Here is a 24739-nt window from a genome sequence, read left to right as displayed (position 1 = left end):
TAATTTTTTGTTATGCCAAGCTGAAGCTAAAATTTATGAATTGCCACATGGCAGAACAGAGGCAGAACTGCAGTCAGTGACAGCTCTACCCAGCCCACACCATTCACATCAACTCACCCTTCCATGCTCCTCTAGAAAAAGGAGCTTCCTTTATGCCATGCATCTTTATTAAAATTTTTATTCTGACTATTCTGAACAAACTCCGCAGCTGTATGAACCTGTAGCTGTGGAAGTATGATAGAGACAGCAGCCTTTGGGATAATTACACTCTATTCAAAATTATGGTTTGTGGCTTAAACAAGCATCTTAAACAAGACTGTCAAACAATTGCATATTACTTTGTTGCAAATGAAGGCTTCAATCCTTAGAAACTCTTACACAAAACCAATACTGAGTGTTTTGTTCTATCAGATGTCTAAATTTGTTCTCAGCAATTTTGAATTTTATCTAGTCATTGAATCAAGAAAATATGTAGGCAGGATAATTACTTTCTAGGAAGTAACAATATCCAAAATTAATGCAAAGGCAATGGTAAAAGAAAGTAAAAAACATTACTGAATAAAGCCAAGTTGGCTTTCATGGTGAAAGTAATCAACTGTTAATGCATCTTGGTTTTACTTCTCTGCTTTTTAATCTAATCCTTTTCTTGTCAACTGCAAACTGACGCAAGTGCTCAGAGTGCAGAACTGGAACTGTCAGTATCATTCAGACACAAAGCCAAAACCCCAGAGTTCATAGGGGGTTCTGTGGGAGATTCTTTTGGGGGGAACGGGTGTTGATTGTTTTTTAGGGGGATATTTTACTGTTCTAAGACTGTAACTTGCCATTCAGTTTAGATGAAAGAGCATAGAATCTTTACGTTTCCCATTAGCAGTGGGTACTTGACCTTCAAATAATGTGAAACTTCATTCATTAAAATTCTGTTCTACAATCCACAGTTATTTTCTGTATGTTCTCCTTTGTGTAATAAAACTGTAAAACCAAATGTGTAACTTCTGTACAACTCTTACCTGCCGTAGGCACAACAAAATTTGCAAGATCCCAGATTTTCTGAAGGCCACAGGCTTCCCGTGGGGGCTTCCCATAGGGGCTTGCCAAAAAGGTCTCAGCAGACCAGAGGATCTCCTCTGCCCACATCCCAAAGGAAAGGCCTATTTTAGGATACCAGCAGGACACTCAAATATTCTTAACCCTGTCATAGCTCAGTGACACTGGGAAATGTTCACAGCCATTTATGGATTTTAAATTTCTGTCAGTAGCAGGCAAATGATCAGCTGGAAGAGTCATTATATCCATTCTGGACTGGGTATCTTATTCTGCTTCTGTCAAGTTAAGCAAAGTAGATCTTAAAATAAAAGGGTCCTAAATATTTTGTGTACCTCAGATTATTTCAACTAAAAGCTCAGCAGAATTTGTGTCGTATGAAGTTAAAGTGATTCAACCCCTATAGTTTAAATACATTGATTCTGCATAAAACAATGGAAGGATCATCAGGGTATAAAATTACATGCTCAGACAAATTATTGTAATATTAGGCCTGAAAAAAGACTACGATTTGAACAAGAACAAATCTAAGTTTATGCTGCAATTACATGAAATTGCTGCATGCTTCATTGTCTGTACAATCAAAATGATTAATTGTTACACGCTTTGGAAATCTATTTGAATAAGGAGCCCAGTGGTGTCATAAATTTATCTTCATGGTCAGTGAATAATTTTATACTCACTGTCACACTAAAATTAAATCCTCTATAACATGTTAACTCTCAAGTTCAGGGGTGTTGCTGTTCCTCATATTCCATGCTGACCAATTAACAGGATTGATAGCAGTTATAAATTAATTTAACTGAAACTATAAACTGATTTTATAGTTCAGATGACAGATCATTGCATTCCTTACTGAGTGCTCTGTACAACAGTCATCAACTGCAATAGATATTCCCAGGCCAGTACAATCCTTATTTTCTTGTTTATGTATTTCTGCTACTGACAGTATTTTAAGGCTCTCAGTCACCTTTCACCTCTGTTAGAAGCTATGGTGCTGTTTATGTGCTATGGTTTTCTACCAAAGCACAAAAAATACAAGAAAGACTAACCCACTGGACTTCAACTGGCCTTGAATTTAATGAGTAGTGGCAAGAAGGGATTACTGTGATGAGAAAACTCTACTGAAATGGTTTAAATAAGCTTCTTTGTCCCATTAGTTGTAGCATGACATTGAATTTGCAGTATATCAACAGGGTATTAGCTGTTGCTTATATCTCCTCTGCCTTGATGGGAGGATATATGGACTTTGACACTTTTTAAAAAATTGTTTAAATTTTTTTTTTTCAACAGACCAACTCCAGTTGTCACGGGAGAAGCTAAACCCAGAAAATCCGTATCAGAATATCAATCATAACACTCTATGATTTAAAACTCTAGTGGAGCTTAGAGGATTGAGAAATTACTGAATATGTTGCATTGTTGCTTTACAACAACAGTGTCAGCTTCATTCCAGGCTTAGACAATTAGCAGAAACCTTTTTTTGAACTGAACAGTAAATACTCTTTCCTGTGATTGAGTTTGTTTTCTTTTGTTGTGCAGTACTTTTTCATTATATTATTTGCATTGCTAAGCCACGAAGTTTCTGTCAAGGAATACTGGCAGACCAAATAATTCTCTCTTTTTTTTTTGCAATTCTTGGTAGCTGACACAGGCTCTTAGAATTAATTGCTTGCTCTGGAGGCCCAATACAAAACCATCTGAACTGGCACAAACTCTTAAGCATTTGTTAACCTCGAGGCACTTTTGCTTATGTATTGCTGTTTACATTCAAGATATTAAAATTAATTTACTAGACTGCCATAAAACATGGAAACACCCATCTGTTAAATAGTATCTCTTCTCAGAACTAAAACCAGAAAAAATTGCTTGATGATTCCAGCTTCTTATAAAAAATAAGCCATGAGGCAATTCCCTTAAGCCTGCTCTCTTTACTGCGACTGTTTGATAACAGCCACTATTGGCTTTTCATTTTCACAGTAAAAACATGTTGGAAAAGCTCACTGTCAGAAAGAAGTACTTTCAGCAGGATGCAATACTGATCCATACCCCTAAGAACCCCCATTTAGCCAACTACTGATCCTACTCCTGAGCCCAATGCTCAGCAATAATGATCACAGAAACACAGAACTATAGCACTGTCAAGGTTGGAAAAGACATTTAACATCATCTAACCCAACCAGTAAGTTAATACTGCCATGCCCTCTGCCAAAATACATCCCTAAGTGCCACATCTAACCAGATTTTAAATACCTACAGGGATGACAACTCCCCCATTTCCCTGGGTAGCTTGTTCCAGTGCTTGACAACCCCTTTTGTGAAGAAGCTTCTCCTAAAATCTAATCTAAACCTCTCCTAGCACAATTTGAGGCCATTTCCCCTCATCCTTTCCCTTGTCACCTAGGAGACAAGACCAACCCTCCTCACGACAACTACACACTCCTTTCAGGTACTTGTGGAGAGGAATAAGCTCGGCTCTGAACTGATCAGGCTGAACACCCCCAGCTCCCCCAGCTGCTCCTCATGGGACTCGAGCTCCAAACCCTCCACCAGCTCTGTTCTTCTGTGGACTCTGTTGCTCTGCTCTTCTCTAGACTCACTCTAGCACCTCAATGTCTTTCTTGTAGTGAGGGTCCCAGACCTGAACACAGCACTTGAGGTGTGGCCTCAACATTGTTGAGTATAGGGGGACAACCCCTGCCTTGATCCTGCTGGCCACACTATTGCTGGTACAAGCCAGGATGCCATTGTCCCACTTGGCCACCTGAACACACCTGGGTCATGTTCAGTCACTGTCACCAGAACTCCCAGGTCCCTCGTGCAGTTTCCAATCACTCCTCCTCAAGCCAGTAGTTCTGCCTGTGTTTGTGGTGACCCAAGGGCAGGACCTGACACTTGGCCTTGGCACATCAATCCAGCCTGTCCAGATCCGTCTGTAGACTGTTCCTGCTCTCCAGCTGTTTGGCATTCCTGTCCAGCTTTGTGTCCTCTGCAAACAAACTGAAGGGCCCACTCAGTCTCTGGGAGATAGTAAAGAATTTAGAGGCATGATTTCTCTTCACATCTGATTACCCATTCTGGTACTCAGAGCCTGAGAGCCTTTAATCCTTACCCACCTGAAGAAGAAACAGCATCTATTAGACACACCATAAATTGTGTTATATGTGCCGCAGGTGGTGTGAACATCTCCATTTATGAGGTGCTGAACTTGGAATTTTGGGATGAAAGATTTGATTAAGAGCTATTTGCTTATTTAAAATTGTATTAAGTAGAAAAAAGTAATTTTCCAGAGACTTTATTTGTCATGTTGTCATATTATTCTTTCATTTAATAATTTAAATGTTTAGTAAAATAATGGCCCGTGTCAAAAGTTTAAGCCTGACAACAATAGATGATAACCTCAAATCTGCCTTGGTAATGAATCAGAATGGCTTCTATGCATATAAATAAGAATCATGTCTGCATGTGTTGCAAACACTGATTAAACCAATAATTAAAGCTAGCTGGAAAAGCTGAGGTGGATGAATTTTAATCTTGAGATAGTATGAACTCATCAGAATAATAAAACAGGGGAACAAAAAAAAAGGATGAGGGAGAGTGCAGGCCAAAGAAAACCACCCTCTCCTTCTTCCCTTTGTTAACACATAAGGAAAGAGAGGGTCTCCTAGTCTTTAAAGGCTGTTTCCAAACTTCAAAAATATATATTTAGGAAAAATTCTTACTGTGAGAATAGAGACAGAACAGATTGAAAATACAGATGACTTTTTCTTAGGTGAACACTGCTAGACTTGAGAGCCACCCCTAAGCTGTGCTCGGCCTGTCCTGTGGGGCTTCACAGCCATCACAGTGCAGGCAGCAAGGAGGGGCTGATCTCTGCAGGTCCTCTCAGAAAACAGCAAGGGACAGTTTTGGCCTCCCCTCTTATGACAGAAGACATTTTGGCACTCTGACTTCTAACTTATCTGCAGACACTGACAGGCATCATTGCCTGTCATGGTGTAAAGGGACTTTTTTCATCTTACCTTCTGCTTTTTCATCTTGACTCCCCTAAGACCAGACGACCCACTTTTGATAAGTGAAAAGCTGAAAATCTGCAGTACAATGTAAAGGAAATAGAGGAAAAAGTACTAGTGCAAAGAATTACAAGTCACTCAGTCAGAACATTCTCTGAATGCAAGCCAAGACCTGTCTTTGCACCTAAAACCTGTGCATCCTAATTTCAGCCCCATGAGATTCTAAGGCTGAGCAGAAGTCAGTGCCTACTCACAGTATTTCTTAGAAATCCAGTGACCTTCAAGGGAGAGGATTGAAAGAAACAACCCCACACTCGGCAACTGCTTCCATGAACTTTATATACATGCTTAAAAAAGAGAAAACCTGCAACCTTCCCAGTGAGTTTGGTGAGAGAAAAGCCTCTGTGGAGGAGACAAGCTCAGTGTTTCTTAGGGAGCCCAGCAGCTCTGCTTTCAGTCTCTGGTTTCAGAGAGCGTCTGAGGAGAAGAGTGTCTGATCTAAGCCTGGCAGTGTCTTTTAGGAGGGGAGGAAGTGGGGCTTCTGGCTCTTGCTTAGATTAGATTTCTGTTGTTACAAGGAGGAAATTTGCTGCTAATTATTTGAAAGCAATCCCTGCTGTAATTTAGTCTTTGTGAAAGTAAGGAGCTAATAACATGCATAGCTCAGGCAGAATGTGGCACCACTCCTCACATCTTGTCTGCCAACCTGCACAGGGTGAGGAGCAGCTTCATGCCAAGGGCAACCACTTCATCACTGCTGCACAGACCCCTGTGCCTGGCCAAAAATTCACACTTCATGGCAGAGCAGTTCCCACCAAAACCCACCTCACTGCATCAACCTGTCCAGGGGAAAGCCAATAGCACTGTTTTATGCTCTGCCAGTGGACATTCTCTTTCCAGAAGCTGGTAGAAGAACCTTCAGAGACTGATTCTCATAGATTAGACAGTCATTGGTTAAATATTTCCTGCAGATGACTAGCATCAAGGAGAACAGAAGTCAGAAGTTGGAAGCAGGTTTACTTCCTTGGGAACACATAAAAATGACTAGAAAAATACTCAGTTGTGTTATCTCATTTTATGAGGTCATGAATCTCAGTAGAGAGACACTTTAGTGGTACCTTTGATTTCTAAGCGTCTTGGCACACAGGGATATCTTTTCCCTGAAAAAGATGAAGATTTTGCGTCATTTCCCTTTGCACAGAACACGATGAAGCTTGAAGTGACTTTCAACACTGTAGCCTGCAGATATTTGTCATCTCATTATTACCTCTTCAGGGACACATCCTCTTTAATAAGAAAAATAATGCAATCTGAAATATGGGGGAGCTATAATGAGTAGAGTAATAGTAGTTCTTTGCCAATCACAGTGTGTATCTTGGAGAAAAAGGGTGACTGAATAGGACTCTGAAGGACAATGCATGGTTTAAGCTAAGATGTTTATTAACATGTAAAAAGCCTCGCATTAAGAATCCTTCATGGTACTTTTACTCCAACATTAAGCATATTAAACCAGTTTTTCCTTAATAGTGCTCACCTGTAAAAGCACACAAGAATTTGGTCTAATGTTGTGTATCTGTTGTTGTGTTCTTCTGAATTTGAACCTAGAGATTGGAATACATACTAAAGCTTTCTACACTTATGCAAAAATCACAGAATATTCCTACAGCTGTTTAAATTGTGAATATTTTGTTAATCCCACCTTCTTGTGTTTTAGACATCTAGGTCATATTTTTCATTATTAATCTAAGATGGACCTAGTTTATTTTAGTCACATCTCAGATTCCTGGATACCATGGTTTAGCTGAGACCTAATAAGTAGATGGGTTACAAGGCTGGTAGTGGGAATTGCTACAGTTGACTATCTCAAAAAAGGTACTATATTCAGTTGTGCATGTTTAGAGCATTTCGTCTTGAAACATCCCTTATTTAAGAACTTCATTTCTTGTCTTCCTTAGCAACTGAATATCAGATAAATATGTTCATCTCATAAAATGTGAGCCATGCCCTGAGGCTGGCTCCTGGTCAGCTGAACTATTGTAAAGTGATGTTGAAGCTAAAGCTGTGCTGGAGGAAAGAAGCAGTTTTCACCATGCTACAGAGATCAGTTTTTACTATCCATGATTTAAATAAGTGCTGATTTTAAGTGGTCATCATTCACCACTGAAAACCAAGAGACAATGAAATAATTTCTGCAGTAGATTTGATGTTTATGAAGTATGTAAATTGCTGTAAAGAGTCTAATGACTTACGAAGACCCTCCTCCTCAAATGATTGTAGCACCACACCAGCCAATTCCCATGCTGAGATCAAAATCAGAGCCAACATTAGTGTGTTAAGCGTGCTTCTAAAAGCTATTTTAGGAAGAGATACTGTGCTTGCAGAAGAATTAGTTGTATCTTGGTACGGGGTTTTTTTTGGTGGTTTTTTTTGTGTTGTTTTTGGTGGTTTTTTTGTGTTGTTTTTTTTTTTTTTTCCTTGTTTGCTTATTTTTAATTATTTTGGGGGGGTTGGTTGGAGGTTTGAAATTTTTTAGTGGTAGAAATTATCACATAGATATATTTTTTTTTGCCAAGGTTCATTTTTTTAAAACAAAATTTGTTTTAAAGACAAGCTAATAAAAGAATAGTTTTGGCTTCAGTATGAAGTCATCCTGCTCTTCCCTGGGTCAAAAATGTCTGTCTGACATCTTTAGATTATGAGTGTCCAGAGATGTATGGTGCTACACAACAGTTTAACTATTTGACCTCAAGTTCATAAAAGATTTTCCAAACACATTTTAAGCTCTCTTTATAAAGAAATCCCAGGATTAAATAATGCAATAACACTTTGCTAGGATAGAGAAGAGAAATTACATATCACATTACTGGTAGAACTTGAACTCCCCGAGGTTGCACAAATTTCTCTGAAATATGGCATAGCAAAATTCACAAGGACGTGTCACTTTATCAACACTTACTTAAAATTATTTGCCCAACACAACTATGCCCTTGATACCTATGAATAATGTGAATATTCCTCACCCACAACAATAAAATCTTCGTCTAATAATGTATAATGAGCTGTCATCAGGTTGTTAATATTATAAAGCTGTTACGTGAAGTGCAGACTTAAAGACACAAAAGTGATAGCAAAAAACATCCAATTACATTTTTGGGACCAAGCTCCAGGGAAATAGAACTTCAAAAAGACTAGTATATAATTAATATTTCTGGGAGACACCTGTCAGCTTCGGCAAAGCCCAAGATGTGCAAATCTCAGAGAAGTCTTATGAAGACCTTCAATTCACTTATGAGGAGACAGACGTCTCCTCATAAATGTGCACGTATTGTCCTGGCAAAGCCACATCTATCTGCCCTTTCCAGCTCCCTGTCCACCCAGCTCCCATATGTTCTATCCTTTTTCCTATTTCCAGACTAGTTTCCTTGCTAGACTGCTCTCTACAGATCTTGTTTCAATTGTCATCTAGCCCCTATTCCTTTCATTTTTCCATGCATCTCTTTTCTTTTCCCTAAATTCCTTCTTATTTTTCCATTTGAATTTTATTGCTTGAGACTCAGAGTAACTGTCCTCTGAGGTCCTTCTTGTGGTATCCTGGATCTCAACCCTCTTCTTCAAACTCTTCTTTCCTTTTCAATTGTTGTCCTGTCCTTTGCCTTTGTTTTTCTCCCCTCTTTTCTCTGTCATCCTCTGACTTTGGCTATCCTCACATATTTCCCAATGGGAAAGAATTTTGGTACATTACCACTGGACATTTGTTTATTTTCCAGGAGACGCATTGCACTCCTCTGCAGGAAAGTTAGAGAAGGGAAATATTTCTGTTTCAGAAAGGCTGTTTCTCACGGTTGTCCTGCAAAGCAGAACAGTTTTGAGAAGACCATTGACTCATAAGAACAGTAGCAGAGGAACTGGTCAGCCTGAAGGAGGAACATACAAATTCCTGTACTACCTCAGCTGAAAGACTGCAAATAATTCATTCTTAAGTTCCTTATTTTTGTCTACCTGTTTCAGTTCAGCTGAGCAGCTAGGATCTTTATCAGGAAGTAAGACCAAAGTGCCATGGAAAGAAGGTTGTTCGCACCCTTTCCCTCCTCCTTTTCCCTGTGGCAGGACGTGCCAGATTGGTGTGTAACCCCATGCACACAGACACACACCCTTTCCCTCTCTGAAGTCTAAGATTTTATAACCTCACTCTGTGTAATAACTATGACTTGCAGCTCAGCAAGATTGATCCCAATTATTCACAGCTGGATTTCCAATTACCAGAAAAAAACATATAAATTAAACTATAGGAGTGTTATAAATATTCCCCTCAAAAGTAGGAAAATTTGAACAGCCTCTACAGTCTCTTTATGGAGGTGGAGGTTGTCAGCGATTTCAAAATGACACCTGGTACAGATGTAGAGAGACTATAAAAATGCAAACAGAAGAAAAATAATATTTTATCTAGACAGATGTTACAATGACTATGAATTATTAGATTACTCTTGGGTGAGTGTTTTTGGTATTCAATAAACTTTTCACTGTGAGCCTTGCTCCACCCACTCATTAGTAAACTGTCACCAGAGAAGTAAATTGTTTAATTACTATGAAAACAGGACTTTTAAAGATGTCCATCACAGACAATTTTCGCTTCTAGGAGGCCAAAGACTTCTTCAAACTTTTTTTCTTGTAACCTCCAGTGTCTCATTTTATTTAACCATGATTAGTCTGTTCCTTTAGGAGAACTTTTAGGCTATCCTCTGCTTTTCCATGGGCTAGGCATGAAGGGGACTAGTCCTTCCATGGAAGCACTTGCCAACAATCATTGCTTTTGAGAATCAGATCTTTCCCCTAAGGAGACCTTGCAGGTAAAATCTATTACAAAAATATCTGCTTATATGTAGAAATATTTTTAAAGGGTAACTGCACTTAAAGCAGCATGTGTCCCCTTCAGCAGTTTTCCTCCTCTTAGCTAAATAGAATACTTATCACTATAGGGTAAAGAATAAAACTCTGACTGTTTTACCAATTTGCCATTGTTCATATCCACTATCATGGAAGATGACAATTCCTGTAGAAAACAAATTTTTAAACATCTATAAATTTTCACCAGTTATTATATTCTTTACAGTGTTATCAAGCTTTCGGAAATATTTGTGCTTTCACTCTGGGCAAATAATAATTTAAAAACTCTATCCATTTCATGCTTTTATTCTCCTAACTTATATAGACTAGAATAAAAAACTATTAGCAGTAGGGTTTTAGAAACAGGTTATAGAATTCAACTGGAAATTCAAACCCAACAAGAGGTGTCTATGGGTAATTAAATATTAAAAAATATATAAATTCCATACACTGCAGGAATATGTCTGTTTCAACTTCAGGTCCTTGTGGAAGATATTTACACTTCATGTTCACACAAAAAATGTGTGCATTGGATAATTTTTCTGTTCTGATTTCAATCAACAACTTTCCCTTGCAGCAAAACATTGCTAAAACACTGTCCCTGTCACGCATTGCACAGCACCAAACCAGATGATTTATGAGTAGCCAACAGCGATCTGATGCTTCTAATTTGTCAATCAAATATGCAAGCTGTGACAAAAACCAGACATCTCTTGGAAACTGGAAACACACCTGGAGAAGCTAAGTTGTGTTTAGCTACTCAGCATAACCATTGATGCACCCAGAAAATGGTAAGGAAAGTAGAAAGACTCTTTCCCGACAGCCTGGAAGTTTAACTGAAGTCCTTCCGATGCCTTGTAAGGCTGGCCTGAAACAGAGACTAGACAGAGCTAGAGAATAAAGCAGGTATTTATTGAAAGGCCTTCAAGATCCACCTTGGGCAGGACAAGAGCCTGACCAGGGCTACACCCAGGGTGGACTAAAAACGGTCACAAAATGGATGACCGGTCACGAGATCTTACATTTTTACAAGTTTTGGTCCATTTGCATATTGGGGTTTAATTGCCCAATTACAGCTTCAGGTTGTGAGGTCCCACCCTTCTTGTTTTCTCTCTTCAGTCCACCCTTGTTTATGCTGTTGGGCAGAAAGTTGTCCTTGGTTTTCAGCAGGAAAAGGATTTGTTTTGTCTACCTACTCTGTGAAGAGAGCTTACTGGCACTTAGTATGAGGCTCAGAACTACATCCCTAGTCAGCACAGAATCTGCAAATATGAAAGCTAAATCTCAAGGCATCACTTCTACATGACTTCTGGAAGTCCCTGCTGCAGAGGAACCTCACAGAACTGGGGCTCCTCAGTCCCAGCCTCAGGCTGAGAAGTTTAACACTGGTACCCTCTTCCAAAGCAAAAACGTTGTTTGTTACCTTCTTCAGTCGGGAAATCTATGTGCTGATTTTCTCTTACATATCTAGAAAATTCTTTTTCTTCTTCATCCTATTTTCAGGAAGAGCAAGGAAGACGATAAAACTGATTTTTTGCCTTTTCCCTGTGCTTTTCAGCCCTTTTCCTGTCCTCTACATGACTCCTTGCCAGTATAGTAGCAGTATGGCACATGGCTTTAGCCAGACTTAATTGATTTTTGAAGAATTTCTTTTTCTTAATGTGAGAAATTTAGCCTTTGTTGACCATAAGTCAAGCCTTATTATTATGTGATAATGTTTACTCAGTGTCCCCTAACAGCTACCAGCAGTAATAACACATATTCTTGGGGGAATCACAATGCCTTGCTATTAAGGAGAATGCCATTTTTCTGAAGTGTTCTTATTTATAAGGTAATTTCCTCTCGGCATGTTTTCTATACCACTGCAAAAGACCAAGGAGGGCTCAAAATCCACTCAACTCCCCTTTCATTCGCAACTCCAAAAATTTAGAGAAGAGAAACAAAAGAAAATCCACATGGAAAACAATGTCTTGAAAGGTCCACCCTGGAGCAATCATAGTTTAACCTAGAAAATAAGTTCTGGAGCAGCCCCAGGAACAGGAAGAGAATGACCAGCATGATGGTCTTCCCCACTTCCTGAAAAGTGTGGCTCCTGTGTAAGTCTGACAGGGAACTTTTACAGAGCCAGGGAGTGGAGTATGACTCAATCCTCACCTCGCAGACAACCCTGAGCACGGAAATCTCTTTGTGCTAGTGAAAACTTATTGTGTGGATGGCTCCATGTATTCAAAATACCTGTGTCTCAAGAGTCCATCTCTGTATCTTCAGAAGCTGGGAGACTTATTTTCTAGAGCTGCTTCAATGGCAGAGGGGACTTAGTCTAAAAGTTAGAAGTTAGAATTTCACAAGCAAATTTGATTTTCTGCTTGCAAATAAATGTGAAATTAATACCTGATTAATTAAAATTCATGAAGCATCCATTAGAAAAACAGGTTTCTGATATGCAATCTTAGTGACCATTCACATATGTCATGGGATTTTTATCTCACATAGGGAGGTCATTTCACAGTGATACCTCGCCACACTGCTGAGGCAAACTTTTGCAAGTAGTACTAAAATTATAGTGCTATAATTCACAGTGGGGAAGGAGAACAGATACTAAAGCTGTTTTACAGTCTCTGAAGACAAAATTATGGTTTATTTCTGGTATTCTGAGTAGCCAGACTCAACATAATCAGTCTTCCTTAAACCCCAGAACTAAGCAGATTTTTCCTTGGCACTTCCCAGGTCATGGGCTCACTAATACGTAGAAATGTCCAAGAAGCAGTACTCAATCCAATTTCTTTTCAGACCAGCATATTGTAGAGATACAAATGCATACAAAGAATATTCACTATTGCAGAATCAAGTTGACTTAAAGCCAGGTTGACTGAGGCTGTACTAGAAAAAGTATTTAGCTTCCTAATTCTTTTGTGTTGCAGACTTTAACTTTTGTAAACCTACATTATTATCATGTGTCTTATGATACTGCATTCTTTAAAGATCTGATGTATCTAAAACTCTCAAATTTTATTTCAGATAAATAGAAATTGTAGTGCTTGTATAAAAATCATCATGGCTATGAAAAGAGGCTTTTAAGAACAGCTATCCCTTTTTTTTTCAGTTTTATGATTTGTACGATGGCAAGTCAGAGTCATGACTTCTGAAGAGCAGCAACTCATCCATTGCAATATGTTACAAGGAAGACCATTAAAACTTTCAGATAAGCAAAGTATTCCTACAGTACTCAAGTACCTACAGATTCCAAGTCTAATAATAGTTATTCCACATTTCTTTTGTTTCTTTTAAAAAAGCAGAAACATGCCAACTACCTACCACTGGCTTGTGCAGTCATTTGAGTTTTTTGAGGAATAACTAGATCAGGAAAAGACAAAGTTGCAAGGACACATTGATCCAAACACTAAGCAGAAGGCAGGCTCCTCTTGAAAGGTAAGTACCAGAAGGTTTCTTGACACCTTCTGTGGGCACACACACACACGCTGCTGATAATATCTCTGTAAATCTGTCATCAGATCTTGCACTTTCTGCTCCAAGATCTTGCCTTAGGTTTATATATGTTCAGAAGGCTGCCACCACCTCCACTAGTCCTTCCCACTACTTGGGCCAGAATCTCTACCCCTGAGGGATTATCCTGTACTTGCTTCTTCCCCACGCCGAGGAGCCTCACACCTGCCCTCTTCTGTTCTCTGGTCCTTTTCTGTGTTAGATCAAGAGCCTTTACACATCCTCCTTTACAGCAGCACACCCAGGACAGCTTTCCACTTACTGCTTTTTTTCCCGCAGCTGAGTCTCTTTCCTTCAGCCCAGCTTCTTGGAGCTTTTCAACACTTTCTCCCCAAAAAATTTACTAGGGCATGTATATACTCTTTTGGGACATACATATGTATTTTAAGCTGATTTCAGCTTAAAATAATTGTAGTATCCCTAGCACTCTACTTGCAGCAATATAGAGTCCTCCACATAGGGTAATTGCCTATATTAAGTAACTTTCCAGGCATCTGATCATCCTGTGCAATGTTATCCATGTGACCTTGCTACAACATGTACTGGAGCCAGCTCACTGTGAACAGTGCCACCAAATCCACATGGGCTGTGGTAAATAAAGGTGGCATAGCAGTAACCATGGTGCAGGCAGATCTTCAGGACTTAATTTCACTGCCCAGTAATCAGATAATTGTAAAACACTGCCATCATAACATTCTACATTGGTTCTCATGGCCAATGAGCCAAGGAGAGCAGCTGAGGTCAGCCTGCAAGTGTGAGCCAAACCCAGCCATTGCTCAAGCCTTGCCATATGGGAACCAAAAACGGGAGTCTTTCATCGGTAGAAATTGCAGACACTCTTTTACTTTCTGCATATTCTCCCTCTCTCCACACATTACTCCAGACAACACTGCATGGATACTGAAGTGCTTCTCCTATTTTTAACAGTGCGAAGCACTTGGCTGGGAATTCTCCATGCTCTAATATGTGTTTGATCAAAAATTTAACTACTTCCTATCATTTAATTGTAAAATGAACCTTCCTGCTCACACAAATGATATTTCCATGGAAACTGCTCAGTACTGTTGCTACAGAATGAAAGGCAGCTTACTAATGGGTCTTTTTTACTTTTTTTCTGAATTAAAAAGAATATCACTCAGAAAAACACATTTGGAGAAGGAGGTATACAAACCAGTCCATAGTACTACAGTTTAGTAGCCTAAATTCTTGGCTCCACAGAGATTAATTCAAGAAGAGCTGGTTGAGGTGGAATTATATTTTCTTTTTTAAATCATTCATACAGACTGATAAAAGATATCTATTGTGGGATGACATATTTGTGATTTCAGAAAATAATTGCAGGTTATGCTGATTTGGAACATTTTGAGTACAGCTTGAGGCTCCTGAAAAACCAAGTACTTTAATTCAATACCACGAGTATAATCTTTATTGTAGGAAAAGCTACTCTGGACCCACCTCAGAGGCTCTATCAGCATGAGGGAAGCATCCAAGATCTGATCCTAGCCTTCTGATTTAGATTGTAAACTGGTGTGCTTGACACTGCCAGGAACTGATGGAAATTAGGTAGCAGATAGACCCTTTTCAGCTTTCTGTGGGGCAAGAGGTATGGCATTTGGTCTCCAGTTGGGAAACTTCTAAAACAAAGTCTCTCTCTTGTATCTGGTAATATGTAAAGAATTGTTGTGGGGTTGCTCAGGGTAGATCAGAGCCAAGAAGCCTGACGTGTCTCCCCTGTCCAGTGATTTCTACTATATAAAGCAGACTTTATTAATCACCTAAAAACACCACTCTCTCAGATCCACACAAGGTTATTTCAGATGTGGCTACTGCTCTGCACCTGAAGGGCACCTGTGGAAGGTCACAGGTAAGCATATGCTTATCATTAAATTAGTCTAAGGGTATTTTTCTTCAACTAAAGACATGTTTTCTTTAGTTGGAATGCCATGAAAGGGCAGAAGTCTTACAATGCCCATGATTGCCTTAAAATCTACGTAGACATCTAGTCCCTAGGTCCTGGATGATGAGTAAAGAAAACCATGTGTAAAACTAGTTTTTTTGATATAATTTCATATTCGAAGGAGAGACAGCAAGGCCTCATCCAGAAGTTAAACAAGGATTTAGACCAGAACTTTATCTATGTTGCTGAGTGCAGACATGACAAGTTTACTTACTTTTCTCTTGCTGAATGCAAAAGTCTCCCACTTCCTTTGCATTTTTGCTGCTAATTAGCAAGCTTAGAGAAGAGACAGCATATTCAAAGGAGTCAAAAGTGGGCAACTTTCTGATGATATAAAAAGATGCCACGGCAGTTGTTAAAGAAATCCCAACACAACTCAGCTAATTATATCTAGAGGTCTCAATTTGTTACTTTTGATCTAGGATTATACAGCTTGTTTTTCCTCTTGCTAATTGACTAGTTCAGAATTTTCTGAACATTATATCTTTGATGTTCCTGCCTTTGTTCCCTTTCATCTATTGGTAGAACTCCATTTAACAATACTAGCAAGAGTTGATGACATCTGAAGTCCCAATATTCGTGAGAGAGTGTCAAAGTCTTCTTTGACACTGGCTATCAGTCACAGCAGCTTCTGCTGAAAGATAAGGCTTCTTCAGTTGGTCTTTATGTTTTTCAGAAAATGCTGGGGATAAGCTACGTCAAGCTTTCTTGATCCTGATAGCTGAGTTTCACCAGGTAGCAAATGGCTCACAGTGAAAAAACAACCCATAGTGAGCTGTCAGGGTGAGTCTAAGGTTGTTAATACAGTGATCAGTAAAAATTACTGGTGTCACCCAAATTAAATGACATGGAAAGAGCACCTTTAGATGCCTTTGTTCTTATCTTCCAGTATGTTATCATCCTGTTTTCCAAGGCCTTCCCTCTTAGTTTCTCTCCTGCATGATGACACCAGTATTTGCCATGCAACCCAGCTAATTTGTATTCTGAGAATCTTGAGGTTTATAGCACCTGTATAGTTTGCTGGATATGAGAAAGTGTTGCTTGACTACTGGCAAAAAGTGTCAAAAAGTATTGCAAAATTTCAGGCAAGAGTTCTTTCTACTTCCTTGTAATAATTTCATTTTATGGGACAGTTATTTCAGCTTACCCTGCTGATTTAGAAATGAGGAGAGCTAGCAGCACTTTGCCAATACCCCAGACTTTATTAATACACTTGCTAGGTGTGGAGTTCAAATAGCTTTCCTTTGTGCTCTCTGACTTTTACGGCTTTCATGCCCAAAGAAAAACCCACACCTGTCTGAAAAAGCTATTTCTGTAACACTGTTCAACCCATGTGGAAGGAGAACTAGGATTTATAGCCCAGCAAGGAGAGAATTAAAGCTGGCCTCCCCTGCTGCTCAGATATTCACTTCTACTCCAATAAAGCTCTACTCCTCTTGCCATACAATCCCTCCCCTGGCAGGATGTAAAGACAGAACTTGTTTTCACCATCTCTAGGTATTACCAGCCACTTGTTAAATTCAAAATTGTCAGACAGTAAGTGTGTCCTAAATGCACTCCCTTTGATTGTCCATTCCCGTGCTTCTCCCTCCGTGGTGGCAGAGAAGAGAGGATTAACTACTCCAGTAGGTCTGGTGCTGAAAATGAACCTTTATCTCCACCAGATGTGGTTTGATAGGCCACCTGCCAGCAATGGCACCACAGGGGCTCCTTTCTTTGACCACTTTTTACAAAACTAAAACCCAGTCCACTACTACCACTACATAGAAAATAATATTCAGAGACAGGTACAAGGACTTGATGGATGTCCCATTAATTTAGGACCTTCAATTATTCTAGCAGCCTTTTGGGGAATCAGTCCGCAAGACCCATGCTTTTATGTGTTGCTTCTGTTTTTATCTAAATGAAAAATGCTGTAACTTAGAGACTGACTAAAAGCCATTTCACAATGAACAAAAGAAAGAAAGGTCTGTAATTCTATTTTACTTTATCTGCACAACAAAACTCAAATAATTCTTAGTTTCAGAATTTTTGTATACTGTCATTGACCCATACGTCTCGGCTCAGTTCTTTTCAGTCTTGAAGGACATTAAAAACTGTCCTAATCACACTCCCTGCACTGACTCCACTACAGACTGCAAATATGATATTAATTTAAGCAAACTTAATGCTTTCAAAGCATATTAGGGCCTGGATGCTCTGGCTCATTACACAGATTTCAGTGGCAATCTGTCTCAAAGACTTCGGCAATGCCAAAGAGGTGATATGGCACACAGGGTCCCTGTGAGAAGCCAGGGAACAAAGGGACAACTCCTGAGCCAGCAGAAGCAGCCCCTGTGCTATTCCTTTACCATCAGGACAAAAACAAACAAATCAAACCAAAGAAGCTTTCTGAATCTCTGACTCTGTTAATCCTTTTAACTCCTGGAGAATGACTCTTTTGTTCAGTCTTTTGTTGCCCTTCTCTTCAATAATTATCCTGTCTTGCTCTTTTCAACTTAACATCCTATATTCTTTGTATCAGACTTGGATAAGGCATTAGGCAGACGTCATCCAAACCTGAAGATAAAATATATTTAGGTATTACCCAATGTTGCTTACATTTTGTTCACTGTTAGGAAATTTCCTTTTTCCTTTGACACTGTAATCATAATTTCCAATTCCATAAATATTACCTGCAGCCTCTGACATCTGAAAAGACTGCAAGTTTAACAACAAGGCCTATAATACAAGCACAAATATTGTTCTCACATGTAGAACAGAAGCTGAAAATCAGGACAGAGACACTGCATACCTGCAGAGTCTCATGGCTTTGGAATCCATTAGGAGGAGTGCTTTTGGCAGCAGCAATTGCTATCAGCTGTCTTACCCCTAAGTATTTTGTGATATACAGACCATGTTTTGCTCTTAAAATTGCATCATGAATCTTCTTCAAAAAGCCAATCATTGATGACATTCCAGTGAGGCCTTTTTTACTTAAAGTCTTGCTGTAACGAATTTTAAAGTGGATAAATAAAGGGTTGCCCAGTTTTGTTGAATGCAAGAATGATGTGAATCAGCTCTGCTGGTAACTGCTGCATTCTGAAGACTGAGTCAACTGCTTCAAAAAGAACAACAGATAGCGACCAATGTATATAAATTGTTTCTTATATTTTATTGATCAGTGTGTCTGAACAGTGATTTCCTACTCTTTCCCAGTTCCAACAACTAATAGCTTGAGAGTGTTCAAATATTAAATATAGCTGGAAGATCTGTTTTCCACAGGCAGGGGAATCCCATTGTTTTAGCCCTTGCATGGTTATTGTACTATGAATTATTGAAGAAGCTGAATTGCAAGGTTAAGGCTCCAACTCGCACAGAGATCTGAGAAGAGTTGGCTAAAAATTAATGGGGAAAAAACCCCAAACAACCAAAGTCTGACTGTTTGTTTCACTGACATTCCAAAATTGATATTATTCTCATAACCAAATTACAGTGTATAATAAACAAATCATGAAAGCAGACGCCCCATGTACTGGTGCCATCAAGATTTCCAGCAGTGTGTTTAGTTTTCTTGGCACAAGACCTAGGAACAAAAACGGTTCTGAACATAAAGGGCAGAGGCATGGGCATGGGTGGATTGCTAAAGCAAGGTTTCATAAGGACACAAAAAGCACTTCAGAGAAAGTCAGCTCTTCTAACACAAACACTGAAATCAACTTGGTTAGAAATAGAGACTTCCAAACATTTCTTGATTAATTTGTAGCTGTTGACTAGATGCTTGAGTGTGTTTTCCCCAGTCTCAAATACAAGTCTGTGCTCAGAATTGTTCCCCTGTAAACAAGGATCTGTTTACAATACCTTTTAGGAAATGGGTCCCATGTTTATCTGAAGATAAACATATTTATGTGAAGAAACTTACTTTTTCTTCAGGGAAATGTCTAACTATGAAATACCAAGAATACAATGGCAAGGTGCCATCTCTGTTGCATCATGTGTAAATGTCAAGAGGAGACCATTGGTGCGTTGAGCTCGTCAGTTGTATTTTTCCAGCACTAAAGTGGCAGAAAATCCTCTCCTTCCTACACCAGAGACCAAGGAGTTTCAAACTTTGAATCAGTGCTAAGAAAGCAAACACTTTTTGTTTAACTACCATGAAGCAAAGCAGACCAGGCTTAATTTCACTGTAAACAGATTTTATCCACCAGAATTGTGTTTCCTTTCTTCCAGCCAAGCGTCATTACTCACTAGAACAAGAAAACAGCATTGGCATACCAGCAATTTCTTTAAAATGGAGACACATTAAAAACATATTAAAGAAACCTAACACTCACAGGCAACTCATCTTTTTAAAGGAATAAAAAGTCAAGTATTTAAAACATCTTGTTTGTTCTGTTGGTGCTAAATTTTAATAGTAAGTTGAGTTGTAAACTACAAAGAACCATACACACCAAACCAGGATCCAGGTAAAAGGCACCACAGCCATCACTAGGAAATTTTGGAGTTCAGAGCTTGAAAGATACAGAAAGCTCCTTCCTGGAAGAAACCATGGGGGCTCAGATTGCATAGGTGTGCTTTTTTCTTTTGTATTTTTTGGTTTTGTCTTTTGGTGCATAAATGAAGTGTTCACTTAAATAGTAGCTACCACTGTCACCTAATGCTTGGTCTAAAGTCTCAACTTGCTTTTGATTTCAGGATAAGGGTCTCCCAAACCTCTGAAGAGTGTTGAGATCAAAGATTCATCCACAAAAATTAAATTATGCTGTTTTGGTCATTTACAAACCAATTTTACTTCTTTCTACCAATATAAACTAGGTAAAGGTGCAAAGACTCTTCTCATGATGCTCTTCATGTTGGAAAATTCTTCTAGCACTCACAGTAAGATATGGAAATTTCAAATGAATATAACTCTTGCTAAAATTCAGCAAACTATGGAGGACTTAGAATAGACTATGACATACAAACTTCATGGAAAATGTAAACAAGAAAATAACCAAATAACTTTTCTTTATACTAAATAAACAAAGAATAATGTTTTTGTAGAAGACCCTTTCTGTCCAAGGAGGGTTTAAAAGCAGCATTGTGATTGCTGATGACTAAACCAGATTGTCCTTTCTGGTTATGTGGAATAATCAGAAGGAATATAGTGAGAAATTAATAAAATCTCAAACAGCATCATTCATCCACCAGTTCTGCCTTGTGGACCAGTTTGTGCAGTCATTTTTCTTTCCTACTTTGGAGCAAGGCTTGTTTGGCTTTGCACAATGAACCTGTATCTTATGGAACATCCCTGTGCTGCCTGGCTTTTGCACTCCCACAGAATCATAAGAAGGGTCAGGCTGGAAGGGACCACAGTGTGCCATCTGGTCCAACCCTCCTGCTCAAGCAGGGTCATCCCATGGCACGGGATTGCATCCAGATGGTGCTTGAGTATCTCCAGTGAGGGAGATTCCACAAAACCTCTGGACAATCGGTTCCAATGTTTTGTCATCTGCACAGTAAAGAAATTCTTCCTCATGTTCAGGTGGAATTTCCTGTACATCAGTTTCCACCTGTTGCCTTTTGTCCTATTGCTTGTTACTACCCCCCACCTGAAGCATCCTCCCTTCAGACACTGACAGACATTGATGAGGTTCCCTTTCAGTTGTCTCTTCTCAAGGCTGGACTCGAGCCTTTTCTAGCTCCCTCAGTCTTTCCTCCTAGGAGAGATGTACCAGCTGGGCCTTCTCCATGTCTCCCTTGAACTGAGGAGCCCAGAACTGGACACAACACTTCACATGTGCCTCACCAGGGCTGAATTCCCTGAATTTGATTGCCCCTGTACATCTGGGGGTGGAGGGAAGCAGATGGGCTGCAAGTTCAGAGTACCTCTGCATCAATCTGGGTAAGACCGCAGACTACTTCCAAAATGGAATCAGAAGAACAACCTCAGGCCATGAGAGGGAATGAGCATTACTGCATGTGAAACTATAAATTTTAGTTAATATACTGGACCCATACAAACAATTTGCTGTGATGCTGTGACAAATAACAAGTAGCTCAGGCAGGGAACTGTTCTGTTTGAATAACAACTGTTTTCTTTACATCTTAATCTCTGAAATAACTGATGAAGTAGGCCCTGCAGGCAAACCATGGGTGATAGGGTGTCATTAAGGTAATTCTTTGCATTAATATCTAAAAAGCCAATGAATCCGTTGTTTTGTTTAGCTATATGAGCTGTTTTGCACATGACAGCTGCTGGATACTGAGATTAATTGATACATTACTATGTGTCCTCACAGCTTCAAACTATTAACCCTCAGTAGCATTTCACAGTTAATCTCATCTGAAAAGGAATATTGCACTCAAAATTCTGAGGATTCCTTTTTCTACCTTCGTAGCATCATTTATCAGACATTGAATTAGAAAATATCTATGTTTAAAAGAAATTTTACTGGAGTTACAAATTTTTCTTCATTTAAATTCTTCATATGGTTATAGATGACCATGTTCTGACTAGCTTAATTTTTATCAAGAGAGATATTTTAAGAACTACAGCAACTGTAAAACATAGACGAAGCATCCAGATATACTGCCTAAATACAGGCACACCCTGGTTTTTTTTCCACATGTTGGTTGCCAGAATGAGAATACAGTAAAGTCATGGAGAGTCCTACACAGAAACAGCCATTACAGGAAGAGGGAAGACCAAAGAAAATAATTTACCACTTTGTGGGTTTACTGGGCTCCTGTTGTCCATCATTTCTACCCCAATAGGTTTTATGGGAAGGAAAGGCCTCAGGAACTCTAGCTTACTGCAATTTTAGTTTGTTTTGATATAGGGATTCGGCTATTTTAATATTTCTAGTGACCATTTTCCTATGAGTTCTGCTAACAGAGTCTTAGAGTTTATAAAAACACGCTGGGTGTGCCTGCTGTAGGTCTCAGGTGCTCCCCAGCAGAGAGCCAGGAGACTGAGTGCTGCTAGAAACGGGTACAAATCCCACCACATTCCCCAGCACTGTACTGTGTAGGCCACCCTTGTTAAATTCCACTGCCAGGTTGATATTTCCTTCTGTGTCTTCTTTCTGTGCCCTGCTGTGGCATTCACCTTTGTATCAGGCCCTGTAAAATTATCCTTGTCAGGAAAAGTCTTGATTCCTCCCTCTCTGTCTACCATGATCAAAACTGTACCCATTACATGTAATGTGATTTGTACAGGAGAGCTGAAAAATGTTCTTTTAAAGAGCTTGAGGCAGATAGTCTGCCCAGAGCTTGTTCCTGGTTTAATTTCTCAAAGTTAAAAAGTCTTGTTCCTTACTATAATGAGACAGAAATTTTACTTAGATAGGAAAAAGGATTCTCCAAGACAGTCTGCCTTCCTTTTATAGCTTCCTTCCAGCTGTGCATGGGATTCATCACAACTCCTCCTTATTTCCCATGTGTTCCCTGCAAGCACAGTCTCTTCTTTCAGTCAGGTATTTCTTTTCTGTATGTAACTGCTTCCTCTGAATTCCACAAAACTCAAATATTTGTAGAGTCACCTCAGGCCTTAGAGTGTCTTTCTCAAACCAGTGGAATTACAGGCTCTAAAAACATAACAAATATACTCTCCTTTTGATGTCATGAAATGCCAGCACATAATTTCTAAATGTGTGACTCCTATGATTAATGTAGTGTGGTTTTGGATTTTGTTTCCTTTTCGTTTGTTTTTGTAGAAAATACAAAACTTGCTTGACTTTTAGTGCCTTGGAAGGGCAGCAGACTGCAGGACATAGCTATAAAAAATGAGCTAGTACAGATCCATTTGTGGCTTTCTTACTATTCAAGACTGTGCCCTTTTTTCCCTGGAAGCTGTTTACAACTGAAAATGCATCGTGAAGAACAAATCATAGTTGAGGCACACATTTCTATTCTCTGATAACCTTCTCTTGTCCCCTTCAAGAACAAAAAGAGAAGATCTTCATAAAACCTGGATATGACAAGCATAGAGGAGAGGACATTAAGAGGTGATTTAGCTACAGTGTCTTCTCCCTTGGAGTTGTCAGCCCATGATAAAGGAACACAAGTATTATCTCTGAGCTGCAGAGCAAGAGAAGACAAAGTATGTTGCTCAAAATCTCATAAGTCAGTGATGAAAACATAAACAGACATAAACATTAAGGAATGCTTTCCTTGAGAAGGAGCCAGAGGACTGCATGCTGTTGTCTCCATGCCTTAGAACTACATCTTTATCTTCTGCTTACACTTCAGTGTTTCCTGCAAGTTTATTTCATTTAAAAATATCTTCTGTTGCTCAGTGCTTTATACATGGATGTGAGGGATCTACACTGTCTGCACTTCTTTACCCATGAGTGCAGCAGCAAATTTCTTGCACATGGACCACTGGGACAGTTTCAAAAAGTAGAAAGATTTTGTATCTGTTTATTAGGACCTATATTTTCTTTTATCCACTAGCAAAGAGAAAAATATATCTCTAAACTGATTGTGATAGAGATTCAGCTCCCACACTGTATCCAAACCGGCTTAGAACCTAATTTATAAAAAGCTGATGACACTTCCACCTGAAGGCTGAATATCTCATGTGTTAAAAGTCCCACTACATAATGCAAGAGAAATGCATATAGTGTCAGCACAATTCTGAGGACTCCGTTAAAGATTTAAGAGTTTGTCTCTGCAGGAGCTGAGAGGGCACAAAAGTTACTGACCAAGAAACTACATCAGAATGCACTTAAAAGAAAATGATAGATTGGTCTGTAGTCCCTTTTTTACTGACTTGAGAAAGCTGATGGTACCTTTAACTGCTGCAGTATGAATAATGTAAATACAGTAGAGAAATATATTTACCTTGCTTAGTAAGATCTAGAGATAATTCCTGGGTCTTCTTCTTCGCATAGCCAGTTACCAACTCAAAGTTGTCCTAACACTTCTTTAATGGAGTTCCTTTAATTTATGTGGATAAGGTGACACAGCAGGATGTACCGAACTCATGGATCTGGTAATTTGGCACGACTTCCCTTTTGTAATCACTTGGGCAGTGTGGTTTTTGCCCAGCCAGAATAGAGAGGAAGCTGTCTGCTCACACAGGCTTGGGTACTTCCATCTGCCACTCAGTATCTCTGGAATAGTTCAGTTTTTGCAGCACCATCTGCACCGAAACATTTCTAGGAACGGATGGCATTTTGGGACTACTTGGCATCCCTTTGTCCTCCCCTGTTCAAAAAGCAAATGCTATTTTAGGTGGAGAAGCACGGTTAATGAAGGCTTTTCCATCCTACTATGCAAAAAACCATCTATCTCTTCATGCTTTTGAGCTGTCAATAAGTTTAATCAAGTACTCCTGAGTGATGGTCAGCTACATGGCTTGAACTCGTAGAAC

This window comes from Chamaea fasciata, unplaced genomic scaffold, assembly GCF_029207755.1.
Source record: "Chamaea fasciata isolate MVZ Bird 193981 ecotype frontalis unplaced genomic scaffold, bChaFas1.0.hap1 SCAF_3, whole genome shotgun sequence".
NCBI classification, from domain to species: Eukaryota; Metazoa; Chordata; class Aves; order Passeriformes; family Sylviidae; genus Chamaea; species Chamaea fasciata.
The sequence above is the reverse complement of the archived record's forward strand: the minus strand, read 5'-3'. Positions refer to the sequence as shown.